This window comes from Nicotiana tomentosiformis, chromosome 5 (assembly GCF_000390325.3).
Source record: "Nicotiana tomentosiformis chromosome 5, ASM39032v3, whole genome shotgun sequence".
NCBI classification, from domain to species: Eukaryota; Viridiplantae; Streptophyta; class Magnoliopsida; order Solanales; family Solanaceae; genus Nicotiana; species Nicotiana tomentosiformis.
The window spans coordinates 34,055,413-34,072,524 of NC_090816.1; the positions used below are offsets into that span (position 1 = coordinate 34,055,413).

Sequence of the window (17,112 nt, forward strand, 5' to 3'; positions counted from 1 at the left end):
CAAACCGTTCAATACTTGTGCATCCATGCCCTTAGTTAGACGGAACTCAATATTTTCTCTTTTTTAAATAACTAATACTCGAATCCGACCTAAATCTAATGACCCTACCCACCCCTATTTCTAAAAGACCCCACATGTTCCCATTCTCTCTTCCTTCTGTCCTCTTCTTTCTAAAATTCCCAACTAGGGTTTTCCATCTTTGAGGGATTTTCAATTGAAGGGTATATGCCTATCCTTGTTTTGCTAGTCTCTGACTAAGGTATGACTACTTTATGCTTTCTTTGTGTGTTATATATGTGAGTTCGAATTTTTTTCTTGTGTGTTTTATATGTAGGGACAAGCTATGCTCTGTTAGAATCCATTAAAGAGTGATGTTGTTTATGATATCTTTTTGTATTTTAATACACTAAAGAACAAAATACAGTCAGTTAATTTGATAATTTTGATGGTTTTGTCGGGTGGTTGGGTCTCGGACACTATCTGGGGGGTTTTTGTCTGCAATTGAATATGACTTTATATATACTGATATGGTCCATTTTGCTCCCTTTTTCTATTTTCTTTGGCGTGTAAAGTCTGTTGAAGATGATTGATAAAGTGGACTTGGTGTTTCACTATATGGGTAACTGGGTCCTTTCCCCTGAGATAGTGTATAACAAGATGTTGGTGCATACTTTGTCTGGTTATGTCTTTTATCTAATTAAATATGATTTTATTTGTGAAGAATTTACAAAAGAGTTAGGGTTAAGCTCTGTAAAATAACTTTTAGTGACTGGACCTTCGGGGAGGTACTACTTGGTAACGGATGACGAAGGTGTAAAGACTCTTCGGTACTTATTTTCTAAAGACTTCAAGGTGATTAATTTCTTTGTTGTTGATGAGTCTGACCTAAAGGTGTTTGCTCAAAATATTACTCATCATACAGAGACATATTCTATAGACATTGATGTAGCTTTTGAATGTGAACATAGTCTTGGAGGAAGTGAATTTGATGAATCAGATAATTCTGACGGTGATTCTATAGAACTTGATGGCATTATCAAAGAAAAGAAGATGGTTGTAACTAATAAGTTGGAACATTTTAAGGAGTTAGAGTTAGGTATGCCATTTAAGAATATTGTAAAAGTTAGAAGGGTAGTTAACTTCTATGCACTAGTAAATAAAAGAGGGTTGAAGTTGCTCAAAACTGATACGACTAGGGCTAGTTAGAAGTGTGTTGAAGGCTGCCCTTTTAGACTATATATTTCAAATGATGCAAAGTGTCCTACCATTAGAATTAAATAATTAAAAAATTGAGAGATGAACATACATGTGATCTACGTTTCAAAAATCCTAGGGCTGATCAGAATACTTTGGCCCAATTATTTAAGAGAAAAGTGCAATACAGTCCTAAGTACAAGTTAAAGGATATGAAAGCTGAGTTGGAGATTATTTTTTATTTAAACGTGTCCAATAGTAAGCTCAAAAGGGCCAAGGGGTTGGCTCTTAAGAAGTTGGAGGGCAGTTTTGTTGATGACTACAATAAACTTGAGGCATATGGAGAAGAAGTAAGGCAATCTAATCCTGGCTGTGATGTTGTAATCAATATATCAAAGGATGCTCTTGAAGAAGGGAAAAGAAAGTTCTTAAGGATGTACATATGCTTCAATGCATTGAAAAATGGGTGAAAAAGTGGCTTGAGGCCACTGATTGGGCTGGATGGTTCCTTTCTTAAGGGTAGATTTAAGGGTCAGTTGTTAGTGGCTATTGGTCAAGATTGTATGAAGCAATTTTATCCTCTTGCATTGGCTGTGGTAGACAAGGAAACTGCCAGAACTTGGGGTTGGTTTTTAGAGTGTTTGGATCTTTCTCTGGAGCTAAATGATGGACAAGGAGTGACTTTCATCTCAGATATGCAAAAGGTAAACACTACAACTTTCATCTCTGATTTCTATTATTCTCTTGTATACACTTATATATTTTACCTTTTCTGACTGTTTGTTCCTGTTTTATCATAGGGGTTAATTGATGTTGTGCAGAATATACTTCCTGAAGCTCATCATAGGTATTGTGTAAGACATATTGAGGCAAATTGGTAGAAGAAGTGGAGAAGTGTTCATATGAAGAAGTTGTTGTGATGGTGTACTTGGAGCACTTATAAAGAAGATTTCAAAGATCAACTAAAAAAGATGGGAGAGCTATGTGAGGATGAAGATGTTTCTGCTGCCAAAGATATCCTGCATTATCCTCCACAGTTTTGGTATAGAGCATATTTTGACACTCAATGTAAAAACATGATGGTCGACAATCATTTCACCGAGTAGTTTAATGCATGGATTCTTGAAGCTAGACATATGCCAATTATCAAGATGCTCGAGGATACTAGAATAAAGGTTATGAATATGTTGGCTATCGATGAAGATAAAATCAGGTAATGGCTAGTTATTATGAAATGTTCTGCTTTTGTTTTACATACCTTCCATTTTCTTATATTTTCTTTTGACTCCTTGTATCTATTTTGTTAGAAAAATGAAATGGTGACTTTAGTCCAAGTGCTTTGATGCTTTATAATGACTATATGGAAATTGCTCATTATTGCAAGGTTGAGTTTAATGGTGACTTTGGATATGAAATCACAGAAGGTGATGATAGACATATTGTGGATCTTGAACATAAAAAATGCACTTGTAGATTATGGCAACTTTCTGGGATCCCTTGCCCCCATGCTATCAAACCTATAATATATGATAGGATATGAAATATTTTAAGTTAGTTTTCTCACTTAAGCTCATACTTTCCAAGTTATCTAATTAGTGTTATTTCTTACTTTTGAAAGGGTAATCCTAAGGCACAAATTCATTGGTACTATAGCAAAGAAGCATATTTCTTGACTTACAAGCACAAGTTTCAACCAGTTAGGGGTATAAAATTCTGAAAAATTGATCCTAGCCAAGCAATGGAACCACCTGAAATTGCAGGAACTGTGGGCAGACCCAAAGTAAAGAGAAATAGAGAACCTGATGAAGCAAGCAAGAGGAAGGGGGAGTAGAGTTATTCAAGGAAAGGAACTGTGATGACATGCAATAAATGTGGTGGAGAGAACCACAATTCTAGGACTTGTTTCAAGGTAAAATAAACTTATAATAGAATTTTAAAGTATGAAAACTTCTTATTAACTCATTCTTTGGATGGCAGAGCAAAGATGGTGGAGAGGGTACAATATCAAGTAAAAAGAAGCAAAAGGATAGTACAATATCGACTCTTAGTATTAAAGATGATTGGTTGGACTTTGAATCTGAAACTGAAGCACAAACACAACAATCTGATTACTCTTCTCAAGTCACAACACAACAATCACAAGCCTATGGTCCAGATATTGGCAATGATGAAGATCCACCGTTGAGGCCACAAATCATCTCTGAGTCATAATCAATACATAAGGAAAGAAGGCTGAAAGCAAGACTACCAACTGGGACTAGAAGGATTCAATTTACTGGGGGGTGCAGATGGAGTGTTTATGCCAACAAACTTACCTTACTCACCAACTAAGGCAACTTGGAAGGGGAAAGCTGCACTTACACTTAGCCAGCTCCAAGTTGAAGTAAGAAAAAAGAAAAAGAGGATGGAGTCAAATGGGAAAGGAGTCCCTGTACCAAATTCTGAAATTTAGCATAAGTTGGTGGTATTTGGCTAGTTATTTTTGAAAAAAACTTAATAAACTTAGTTTATGGATGACTATTATGCACAAAACTGTTGGTTTTTGGTGAATTTTATCTTGGTTTAACTGATATGAATGTTATCTTGGTTTAGTGGATATGAATGTCCTTTGGTTTAACTATATGTTTTGTGGTTATTCAGTGTGGCTATGTACATATGTGGTTATTCAGTGTGGCTATGTACATCAAGTCAAAAAAGGGCCAAAATTTACTTTTCATCTCTGTACATATGTGATTGAATCAATTCTGATTTTTGTTTGCTTTTCTTTTGTTTCTTAGGGATTAGAGAGTTGAGGGAAAGGAGTTAATGCAGTTGGCGGAAGTGGAAAACACATAGTATTTGCAGAATGTTTGCGAATGTGATCGCAACAACAATGTTTGCCAGACATAGCAGATTCACTGTCAGCAACAATGTTTGCAAAGCTACAGTTAAAGGCATTTAATAATGGGTCTAAAAGAAGTGCTGACATAGTATTTGTAGAAGAATGGGTCTAAAAGAAGATTCAACGCAACAGATTCACTGTCATCCAAAAGGCATTTAATAAGTTGTTAGTTGTTGTTGTGTATTAACAACAACAACGAGCCACAAAATTCAACACAACAGATTCTAGAAACCAGCACCAGAAAGTTCAACACAACACTGCTGAGAAACCAACACCCATAGCAGAAAAAGCACCCATAGCAGTGATGAGAAACCAACACCCTAAAATCACAAACTAAACAACCTAACCACTAAATCCATAGAGAGTCCTTCCACCACCCATAAGAACCATATTTTCAAGTCTTCTCTCAAAACATGAAACTAACCACAAATCTAATAATGAAACCCACAAAACGAATATAAGAAATAATCCCCCCCCCCCCCGTTTCCAAGTCTTTCTTTAAGAAGAGCATCATTTTTCCTTTTCAATTTGTTGATGACAATAATAGCTCTTGGTGAAAATTTATCGTCTTCCCATTCTCAATAACCACATCCGGATTTCTGTAATAAAATATTAATATCATAACAAAAATCGATTACAAATATGCCAAAATCATTGATCCAAATCTGTCGAAATAATCATTAACTAGGAAAAAGAGAAAACTTACATCAGGTTTATGACACCTGAAAAAGCGTCTTTCGGAATTCTTTTCAGTCCGCGATGTGAGATGGAGTGCAGCAACTCCACATCCACACATCCTTCGACGGCTATTTGAAGAAATCGAACATTCTGATGTTTCAAAAGCAAATGAAAGAAGTAAGAGAGGAAATTGAGTGGATCAAACAAGATAGTTAACCTACTTAAGAATAAACTCACAAAGAAAGCATAAAGTAGTCATATCTTAGTCAGAGACTAGCGAAAAAAGGACAGGCATGTACCCTTCAATTGAAAATCCCTCAAAGATGAAAAACCCTAGTTGGGATTTTAGAAAGAAGAGGACAGAAGGAAGATAGAATGGGAAAAGGAAGGGCTAGATACAGATATGGGGGATTAACATGTGGGGTCTTTTAGAAATAGGGGTGGGTCGGGTCGGGTCATTAGATTTAGGTCGTGTTCGAGTATTAGTTATTTAAAAAAGAGAAAATATTGGGTTTCGTCTAACTAAGGGCATGAATGCACAAGTATTGGACGGTTTGGACATATCTGGGCCAAACTAATAATGATGGGCATATTTATCCTAATTCGCATAGTTCACTGGCATATTTGTTCCTTTTCAAAGAAAAAAAAGAACAAAATAAAATGAATCGTGGTTGGAACTACGTTTGACCTGATTCCTTTTAAGGATACGTAGGTAGCCTTACTCTGAGGTTTGGTCTCATCAAAATAAAAATCTAAAATTTCCCAGACTCAAAGAAACTGGGGCAGAAGATTTAGTTTCGGCAAAAGATCTGATTTCAAAAGTTGTAATTCTAAATTCTTTTATCTTAAATTATTTTAAAGCCTTCATGCCACCCTTTCTTTCTAACCTTGTCCAAAAGCCTACATTACGGTCCAAATAAAGATCTTCCGATCAATCTTTGAGAATGCCAAGTCAAGTGTGAGATATAGGTAAGATTTCTTACATCATGGGTGGCACTTTGTTCGTGAGAACAAAAATAAATAAAATGAGAGTCTTATTGGTGAAAACCCTCATGGGCACCGTAAGGCGATGATGAGTTGAGAGATAAATATATGAGAGGGGCTTGTTGGTAAAAATCCTTTAGGGCACTACAAGTCGAGTGAGAACTGTGGGTTTGACAGAAAACTTGAATCATTGAAGCCTGGTTTCGAAGTGTAAAGGAATGACGTAAACTGAATGTGTGATTGGTTTGGAGGATCAGGTTGTCCAATCTAAAATGCATGTCATGATCATTGGAGTCAGTTGCTTCACTCAGATAAGTCTCTTTTCCTCTTTTCTCCAAATAGACATCTTTGTTCAGACTTTCTATTTCTATTCCTTTTGCCAAAAATCACTTCACTTTGTTTTTTTGATTCTATTTTTTTGAGTATCTTTCAAGTTAGTTTTTGTTAAAACAAACAAGAAAGTACTTCAAAGTTTACTACCAGCTTTTTGATTGCACAAGGAAAAGTTTGGCCAAGCACATCACAAGTGACATGATTCAGAATGTGCAATGTAGCAATAATTTTAGTTCATATCATCAAGTGATTCTTGAACTTTGAAAAAACATAAAGTTTGACAGTTGTCAAATTCAAAGTGCAATGTAACAAATGAGTGGTAAGAGATCAAATCACTCAAAGGTTTCTACAGTTAAGGTGTGGTCAAAAGTCAGATAAGTCCTTGTCAGCTCGAAGCAACCAATCAAATAAAGCATGACAGTGGAAGAAGTGGACACCTTCAGCAACGATGCCACAAACTAACCACCATGTTTTCAAACTAACAAGATTTTCTTTGTTTGAACAGGGGCAAGAAATTTTGTTCATTATGTAGAGATCCTCCATAAGGAAAGCATGTTTCAGGTAAGTTCATTTTTGATTCTTCAGGACCCTCCCGGATAATGGGATTTAATTTTTAATTTTCAGGACCCTCCTGGTTAATGAGATTTAGTTTTCAATTTCCAGGACCCTCCTGGATAATGGGATTTAGTTTTAGGTTTTCAGGACCCTCCTGTATAATGGGATTTAGTTTTAAGTTTTCAGGACCCTCCTAGATAATGGGATTTAGTTTTAAGTCTTCAGGACCCTCCGGGATAATGGGATTTAATTATGTTTTCAGGACCCTCCTGGATAATGGAATTTAATTTTAAGTTTTCAGGACCCTTCTAGATAATGAGATTTAGTTTTAAGTTTTCAGGCCCCTACTGGATAATGAAATTTAGTTTTTAATTTTCAGGACCCTCCTGGATAAGGGGATTTGATTTTAAGTCTTCAGGATCCTCTTAGATAATGGGATTTAGTTTTAAATTTTCAGGACCCTCCTGGATAATGGGATTTAGTTTTAGATTTTCAGGACCCTCCTGGATAATGGGATTTAATTTTTAAGTTTTCAGGACCCTCCTGGATAGTGGGATCTAACTAATACTCACAAATGCTTCAGGTAAAAACTGGAGCAGAAAATTTTCTTTGTTTTGTCTGTTTCGTTGTGATTGTAGGCACCCACCTGGACAACGAGGGTTAACATTTCAGAATATCAGGAATCTACCTGGAGAACGAGGGAATTCATTTCAAAGATGATTTCATATCAGTAGCAGGCGCCCGCCTTAAGAATGAGGGAATTCATTTCAAAGTTGATTTCAAGTAAGCAGTAGGCACCCACCTGGAGAACGAAGTCAGTAGCAGGCGTCCACCTGGAGAAAGAGAGTATTTGCTTTAAAAACAAGGTTTATAAGCTCAAGCCTATTCCAAGTTCAACTTTCAGTTTTCTTCAAGTTCAAGTCAGCTGGATGCCCACCTGAAGAATAGGGTTGATTTTCAGTTTCATGTTGAAGATTCAAGTAGGGATTCAAGGAAGATTCGAGACAAAAAGTAGATAGGATCTTGTATTTTTCTTTTATTTTTGGTTTTATTTTTTATGTAATGGCAGGGACCGGGGACCGAAACCTCGAACGGTACATCACTCGACTCTCTCATCATCTAATCATACTCCATCACTTCATTCAATTTTGAACTACACGTGACCTGATTCCCTTATAACTCGGGATATGTAGGCTGTCTAAAATCAGGATTTGGTCACATTTTCCTTTCTTTTAGTTCTATTCTCTTTGTTTGAATAAGGGTCGGGTCAAATACACGTCTCGTCGTTCTTTGTCTGAAAACTCTTCGTGTTTCCAGTCAAAGAGTGGCAGCTATAGACATGTAATTTTTGACCCTCCTCTTGATTTTTACACCTTTTAGTGCTTAGATGTTTCTTTTAGTTCTAATATTGTTACTTTGCGTGTTTTTTTTATCATTTTACTTTAGTTTCTCTTAAAATGAAAACTATATAAATATTTTTCTTTATTACTTGCTTTTAGTTTATCTTACTTTTGATAAAATTTAAAAGAAAACAAAAGACACACACAAAAGAAAAAGGTCAAATGGGTTTTTAAATTATGGAGTTTTATTATGTTAGTTTAATCGTGTTAAGTAGTGCTAGTTTTATTCTCCAAAAAAAAATCAAAAATAGTTTTCTTTTAATTTAGTATAAATTTAGATGTACATAGTATAATTGGTTAGTACGTAGTTTATTTTCTTTTCTCCGAACTTTTCATTATTGTGCAAAGTTGATATGTTATTTTCAAAGTTGTTTTTGGGTCAGTTTAAGAAAGAAAGGTCACATTAGCTTTTTGTCTTTTTTCTTTAACAAACTTTGGAATCTCACATCATTTTTAGAAAGAAACAAAACACACACAGTATATATTCTTGCAAACTTTCACTCTTAATATTTGGTCATTCCTCACGTCACCTCTCACGCTCATAAACAACAAAATTATCATTTTAATTTCCGATTCCACTCACATATTTGGCCAATGAAAAAGCACACACATAAACAACAAAATCATCAATTGAAATCCATAGAATTCCACTCACATTAATGGAGTCCACTTGGATGTTCACTTCTTCTTCTTAAAAAGATACCCAAAAAGCCTAAGTAGAGGAGGTCACAAACGGAGAGAGATAAGAGCAAAGGTTTCTTTTATGGATGGTTGGGGATTTTTCACCTGGGACTGATTTTGAATTCAAAATTCTCAATTAGAAAAAGAAAAAAAAATTCGTTTCTTCTTTCTCGTGTTCGGACTTCTTTTAGGACTTTTAGGTTGCTTTAAGTTTCAGAAAAATACAAAACAAAAGTGTTTCTTTTAGTTAGAAATTGAGATTTCAGAGACTAAAATATAGGTATATTTCTTCCTCTTTCAATTTCAGATTTGATTTTTTTTTTTTGCCAAAAAATGGAGTTTGATTAAAGTTTGGGTTCGATTTCGTGTTCGGCGTGAGGTTTTGCGGGGCCGTTCGAGGTCCATCTGTCGCTCCGATTTAGTTCGTGGTCTTTGCTCGATTTTATAGTTGTCCTTAATCGAATTGTGGAGCCAAGTTTTGTATTTGTCGATTCGATATTAAGAAGATTTTCGGCTAAGCACGTTCATTCCCACTCTTCATTTCTTTATTTGATTACACTCGTAACAAATCGATTGTTGTTTGGATTGCGCCGTTAGTGATTTCTGAAATTTTGTTTAATTTCTTCTTAATTTAGTTTTAAGCTGTGTTGTTTATGTTTCCTTTGTGTCTTATTTCCTAGCAAATCCCTATTTGAATGAGCTTAAAGTGCGTAGATCTTTAATTCCGTGTCATTTTGTGTTGAATTTGCTTCGATCCATAAAACTATTTTAGTAGATGAATGACTATTTGAAGGCTTTCATTGACTCTTCCTGGGATATCGAATATGAAAATCAAGTCATGTGCTTGTTCAGAAGTTTTCACCATTATTGGACTTTATGAATACAGTTGCTAAGTTTCTTTGAAAAACTCTCTCCTTTCATATTTAAGTTGAGTTAATATCTAGCTTGTTGGAATACATGCACTAGAAATGAAATCATATGTTGGTTCTAACATCTGTTAGAATTAATAAAAAAAGAAATCATGTGTTAGTTCCCACACTCGTTAAGTGATAAGTAATAGAAGTAGCATTCTCTGTTTGTGATTATAACGTGCTTGTAATTGGTGCTTATTTAGACATTTGCCCATATCATTTTCCAGTTAAATTATTTTTGTTAATTTGCTTTATTTGCTCTTCTTTTGTGTTTCAGATGTTTTGTTTGGACTGTATCGGGCCATGGGAATGGCGAAAAGCCAAAAATAATTAAAATATTTACATGCTTTAATTCTCTTTTATTTTTTTATTTTTTTTATTTTTTTATATTGTTCGGATCTATAGGAGCATGTTTAGGCCACAGTACAGGGTAGGCAAATATTAGGATATTTTATTTATTTTAGTTGTTGAGGTGAAAGGTCGTCTCCTTTAGTTTATACTCAGGGGAATGCCCCATAGATTTTGTATATATTTTTATCCGGGGTATGCCCCATATTGAATGTAATTGGAGGCCGTGAAAGACATTGTGAACGGATGTAGAAGACTTTTAGTATTTTTCTCTTATTTTTTTTTTTATTTAGGTGGGGACAACCTTGAACCTTCTTGTGTGTTTATTGTTCTTTCGTGTGTGTTTGCCTCAGTTTGAATATTTTTTAAAGCCAATTAGATCAAGTACGCAACCGTGATCTTCACGGGACTTGGGGAATGCCTAATACCTTCTCCCTGAGTCAAATGAACCTCCTTACTTTGAATCTCTGGTGCAAATTGGTTTTAGAGTCTAAATGTATTTTAAAAAGGAAAATTTATTTTAAAACAACGATGACTTGGCCCACCGAAATCAAATGTCAAGTGGAGACTCTGAAAAATCTTTTGAAACACAATATTTTTGTCACTTTTCAAATGAAAACCCTTTTGAGCTTTACAAATCTTTTATTATATTTAAAATAGGGTATTTAAAGTAAAAAATGGGTGTGACAGCTTTGGCGACTCCGCTGGAGAATTTTGCAAGTTCGAGCTGATGCTTGATCTTGTTGGCTTTTTAGAATATTCGGTTGAGGTTTTTTTCTCTTTATTTGTTGTGTTTGATTTGTATTTTGTTTATTTTATTTTATTATTTGCTAGTTGTTTGTGTGTTTATATTTTTTCTTTTATGTGTTACTGCTTTATAACTGTCATCACTTGTATAAACCCGAGTCATTCTTTCTACAACAAGTCCTCGTAGTACGCATCGCGTACACAAACTCTTTGTTGAGTCACCCTTATTTTAGGAGGGGGAGCCACCGGACGTATGGAGTGTGTGGAAAGCTTGAGCAGCCACCATCGACCATAAGCTCCCCCGAATTCCCTTGTTAGTGAACCCCAAATGTAGGTCAGTCGTTATGTCATTCTTATTTGCATCATATCATTCAGACCTAGCAGGGCCCGGTCCTAGGCACTGTGTCCCTTTGTAGGAAGCCTGTCCAAATTATGTCTAATGGGCCCGTCGGCCCAGAAGGACGTTTGATCATCCTATGTGCTAAATGTTACATCTTTGAGGGTAAAAAGGTCATTTGGCGGACTGATGTTTGGGAAAGAAGGGTTAAAAAAGAGGTAAGAGAGAATACCGAGGGTTTTATCACTTTTAATTTTCCTGCCCAGTTTTCCAAAAAGATTAAAAAAGAAAAACAATTGTACTTTCTTATTATTTTCCAAAAAAAAAAGGAAAAAATATTTTTCTAAATCAATTGCATTTTATCCAATTCTCCTGAACTATGCATACCTGATTATTGTCTTTCGAGGCGGGATGCGTAGGCAACCCACATAGGGTCCGGTTTCCTAGTGAGTCTCAAGGTCTTGGTTTACGGGGTTGTAGTCAGGTCTTGCATGTCTAGTCACTTTTAGCCACATCGGTCATTTTTTTGCAAAATAGGGCTATTTTAGCAAAGTGACTTGTTAACCCGTGTCTTAGAGTCCTAAGTCCACAACAAGATGTTCTCTCAATTTAAGGTACATTCTTGTTGAATTTTCACGTCTAGCCACTTCTAGTCACATCGGCTGTTTTACAAAATGGGATCATTTTCGTAAAAGTGGTTCAGTGACCCATCTCTTAAAATATTGAGTACACATCTAGGTGTCCCATTATGTTGAGGTCACATTTGTTGAGTTTGCACTAATAGCCACCCTTGACCATATAGGCCATTTTTATATATATATATATATATATATATATATATATATATATATATATATATATATATATATATATATGGCCTATTATGTCTTGCATGTGTCTAATAGGAAGTGATGTGTTGTCACATAGTGTCTTGAGTCACTAACTGTGTTCTCTTTATTGAGGTATGGACCCACTAATTCGATCAAAAGTGTTGATGGTAGTAAAAATTTCGAGGAATTTAGTCATGTGGTGGAAAATGTTTTCACTTTTAGAACAACACAAGCTAATGAATAAGTTGGGCACCCTCACTTCACTTCTTAATATCACACCTCGCCCAGATTTAGTGGAGGCGATGTTGACCTATTGGGACCCGCATAATATGGTTTTTAGATCTGGAGAGTGTGAAATGACTCCTACCATATCAGAAATGTCTGGTCTCACTCGTCTAAATTACACAGGCAAAAATATGATACTTCCCCGAGATCACTCTAGAACAAGATTCCTTAGCGACTTGGGCCTTAAAGACAACAAGCATTTGGGATGCCTCGAGCAGTCTTGGATATCTTTGGATTATTGATTTGCTAGATTTGGGCCTCACGATGGCTTTGATGTCTTTTGGGATGAGTTTTGCACAACCAAGGCAAGATGGCAAAGAGGCCGCCTTGAAGCTTTTAGCCTTGCTTTGTTGGGTATATTGGTGTTTCCTTTGGACGAGAGCCATATTAGCACTCGGATACAATCAGTAGTGATTGCCTTATTTCATGAGAAACAACGCAAAACGGTTACCGTTGTGCCAATGATCTTGGCAGAGTTGTATCAAGCCCTCAGTGAGGTTAGAGGAGGTGTTAGGTTTTTTTTAGGGGAGTAACCTTTTTCTGCAATTGTGGATGATGGAGCACTTACACACTGCTTCCTTACTTTGTCCCATTGACCGTGCTTTGCGTGATCGAGTGGTATGCATTGAGCGTAGGATGGAGTCTCCTAAGTTTACATATCCAATAGGTGTCATGGCTTGGATTGAGTGTTTTGGGTTCAGGACAAGTGGGAATGTTTTGTGGACCTACCTTTGGCTTCCTTTAGATGAGATCTTGGTAGGATGCCGTATGTAACCTTTCTTGATGTTGATATGACTTAGGTGTGTCAGGCCGTACACGTCAATTAGGGTGATGCGACAGTTGGGCAGAAGACAAGGGGAGCCACCAACTCTGAATCTTCGGAGGCACATCATGAATTTTAGCAAAAAGGCGGTTGATGAGATCAAGTACGTGTAATATTGGAACAATGCAAAGAGAATGAAAAAGAATACATTAGTAGAGGACATTGGCAGGCCCGAATGTACTCATGAGTATTTGATTTGGTTACAGTCTATTCCACTAGGGGTCAGTACCCCATTACCAGCACAATTTAGGGGGCGAGCAGTTCAGACAAATGATTCCCAGGAAGCTTCGGATCCAGATCCTTGGGATAGGTTTGAATTGCTAGGGTCTCAGTTAGCAGGTTTGTTAGCCAATGTGGAGCTGCATGGTCAGTATTTGTTTAGGGTCAGCCTTCAGGAGGTGGGGGCACACGCCAGGACCTTTATTCCCAGCATTGGTGCATCTTTATGAGGCATGTTACAGAGCTTGAGCATGATAGACGTCTCCGGACCATCCCAGCCAGGACCGTTGCATTCAGGAGCTGATTGAGGAGACTTTTTATGTTTTGAGTCCAATGTTTTGTTGTCTTTTAGTTCTAGTCTTGCCTAGTAGTATTGAGTCTTTTAGGTAGTGTCAGAGTCTATCGTAGTCTAGTCTAGTTTGTCGAGTCCTTTGTTATCGCGCTTCCTATTTTGTATTTAAAAACCAAAAAAAAACTATAAATGAAAAGGTTTTTTTAGTTAGTTTATTTTGTCCATTTGTTTTAGAACTACGCTTGGTCTGATTCATGTGAAACATAAAACGTAGGCAACCTACATCAGGTTGGATCGAATCATTTAAAAAAAAGAGAAAATATATGAAGTTTTGGGATGTAAGAAATAAGAGAAAAGAAAAGATTGATAAGCAGAAAAAAAGAGAGGAAAGAAGATGATATAAGCCAGGGAGCGTTAAAATAAAATAAAAAGGAAGGTTGGAACTACCAAATCGGGATGATTCCATATGACCTTGTGACCCTCAAAGTCATTCTAAAATCATTAATTGCTGCTAAGTGCATCGCATGTAATGTGATATTATTATCTGATAAATGCATCATCGCTAACATGTTGGCTTTGTTTTGCTCATCTTTGTTAATTTCATTATTTAAGTAGGAAGGTGGTTGGTTTGTAGCACTTTAGGGAGTCATCCATACAACACTAGGTCGAAGAGCAAGGCAGTCATGACTAGCAAAGAATTGGACACAAGTGTTGTCGATACATCAAAAGAGATTGTGAAGTCGGAATATGAGTTGAATGAAGAGGTTCAAAGGTTGAAACAACAGATGTCAGATATGTATCAAGCTTGGATTAGTGGGCATCCTCCACCCTCATTTCCCACTAACTGCACTGAAAACCCAGTCACCATCCCACCACTATCACAAGGACAGATTCCCACCACTGTTGATTTTTCCCCATAACATGCTTCGGGCTTTACCCCTTCTCACAACTACCCTGGCATCTCTTCCCAACCTTTCCATGCTCCACCAGCCAAAACAACCTCATATCCCGCTCCAACATCTATTCCTGTTCTTGTAGCCCCTTCACAAGCTATTATCCATTGATCTTCTAGTGAACCCGCGTTCAAAGTTACCGATGCCCAATATTATGCTCTAAAACCAACTTTCAAGGTCCTGAATCCCTATTGTTATACCCCTCACTTTGAGCCTCCCGTTGAAATTGAGAAGCCCGCTAAGAATGTGGAGCAAAAGGAGATATTCAGGAAGGTGTAGGAGTTTAGAGCAATCTTTAAGGAACATGCAAGGGATAGGAAACTAAGTAAGTGTGTCTTACAAGGACTTGTGCCTATTCCCTGACGTCCAACTACCCGCCGGGTTCAAGATGCTAAAGTTTGATTTGTATGACGGACATGGAGATCCCGTGGCCCATTTGAGAGATTATTGTATTAAGATGAGAGGCGCTGGTGGGAAGGACGAGCTTTTGATGGCCTATTTCAGTCAGAGTTTGAATGGGGTAGCCCTGGAATGTTACACACGTCAAGATGCTAGCAGGTGGTATATGTGGGACGATATGGCTCATTCCTTTGACCGGCACTTTCAGTATAATATAGATATTTTCCCGGATCACCCGTCCTTGACCAAGATAGTAAAGAAGCCTAATGAAAGATTTAGGGAATACGGGCTCAGATAGAGAGAACAATCTGTCCAGGTCAATCCTCCGATGGAAGAAGAAGAGATGGTCAAGTACTTTCTTCAAGCCCAAGAGCCTACTTACTTTGGCCACTTTATCTCAGCCATGGGCAAGCCTTTTAATGATGTGGTAAAGATGGGAGAGATGGTGGAAGAGGGACTCAAGTCGAACAAGATCATGAGCTACTCCACTATAAGAGCAACCACGCAGGCAATCCAGAACGGCACATGAAGTTTGTTAGGCAAGAAGAAAAAGGATGATGTTGCTATGGTTGTCTCTGGACCATCGCGTGGCCCAAGGGGTCCACCTCACCAGTACACTCAACCTCGACCCCAACCCCAAGCCTACACACACACTCCATATAATTCACCCCAATAATATTTCCCACCACAAGATCCTCAATACTCAGTCAGGCCACCCTAATACCATGTTCACCACACACAATCATATGCTCAACCCCCTATTTACCCGCAATGGCGTGTACCAGCTCCACAAACTCTTATCCAGTGAAGGTAATTCAGTTAAGGTTCTAGACTCTAAAGAAGCAATTCCCTCGACAATTGAAGGGATGGTGGAGAAACTAAACATGCTCAACGTGAAGCCACCTGTGTTGGTCGTGAAAGGGTCGTCAAAGGATATTGGGGCAAGTCGGGAGAACCCGAAAATGGTCGTGCCAGGGAACCCAAGCAAGCCTATCGTAGTGATGAAAGAGGCTCCTATTACCCCTGTTGTTATTAAGCCAGTGACCCAATTTCTAGTGGTAGATACAAAGGATGTTCCATGGAATTACAAACAAGTGATAGTGACATATAAAGGGAAAGAAGTGGAGGAAGAAGTCAATGAAATTGGAGGACTGGCTCGTTCTGGGAGGTGTTTTACCATGGAAGAATTGAGGAAGGCCAAGCAGTTCAAGGATAGTCAAATGCCAGTAAAGAATCCGATCACTGAAGAAGAGGTTGAAGAGTTCGTGAAAAAGATGAAAGTGCAATATTATTCCATTGTGGAGCAATTAAGGAAAACACCGGCTCCGATCTCTCTTTTGTCTTTACTAATACATTCAGATGACCACTGCAAAGCCCTGATGAAGATTTTGAATGAGGCACATGTTCCTGATAAGATCACAGTGAATCACTTGGAAAATATTGCTAACAAGATCTTCGAAGCAAATAGGATCACCTTCTTAGATGATGAACTTCCTATGGAGGGTATAGAACACAACCGAGCTCTTTATCTCACGGTCAAGTGCGAGGAGTATGTTGTATCAAGGGTTTTGGTTGATAACGGCTCTAGTGCAAATATTTGCCCTTTGTCTACTTTACAAAAGTTGAATATTAGTACTGAAAGAATCCATATGAATAGTGTATGTGTTCGAGGTTTTGATGGGGAAGGGAAAGATTCTGTCGGTGATATAATGCTTGAATTGTCGATTGGTCCAGTTGAGTTCACTATGGAATTTCAAGTGCTAGATATGGTTGTCTCCTACAAATTATTGTTAGGAAGGCCTTGGATACACGCGGCTAAGGCAATCCCATCTTCTCTGCATCAAACGGTAAAGTTCAAATGGGACGGGCAAGAAATAGTTGTGCACGGTGATGAGGACATATCTGCTTATAATGACCCGTCTGTTCTGTTTATTGAAGCTAAAGATGATAAAGGACCTTGGGTCTACCAAACTTTCGAAACAATGTCTATTGAGAAGCTTTTTGAGGGAGAATGCATTCCAGGTCCGGGGCTATCCTCTGTGTCCGTCATGGATGCAAATGACGCCCACAGAGAGAGACGTGAAAAGGGCTAAAAATCAAAAACAGAAGGCATGGTCGCTACTGAGGCCTATTCCACACATCTCCAAATCTTTTATCAATCCAGGGGCCGCAAAACATCCAATATCATTAGTCCCGAAACCTGTAGTTGATGTTGATGAAGAGTTGATCAGCAGGTTCCAGAGTCTGTTTGATGAGGTTAAT

At 37.5% G+C, this 17,112-nt stretch overlaps 1 long non-coding RNA gene across 1 annotated transcript; it reads left to right on the forward strand.

Annotated features, from left to right (window-relative positions):
• The first annotated feature begins 1,408 nt into the window (after positions 1-1,408).
• Positions 1,409-3,770, forward strand: LOC108948894 (uncharacterized). The gene is made up of 4 exons (XR_001973683.3): positions 1,409-1,898; positions 1,995-2,407; positions 2,813-3,103; positions 3,172-3,770. It is a non-coding gene; the product is annotated as an uncharacterized lncRNA (long non-coding RNA).
• The last annotated feature ends 13,342 nt before the right edge of the window (positions 3,771-17,112 follow it).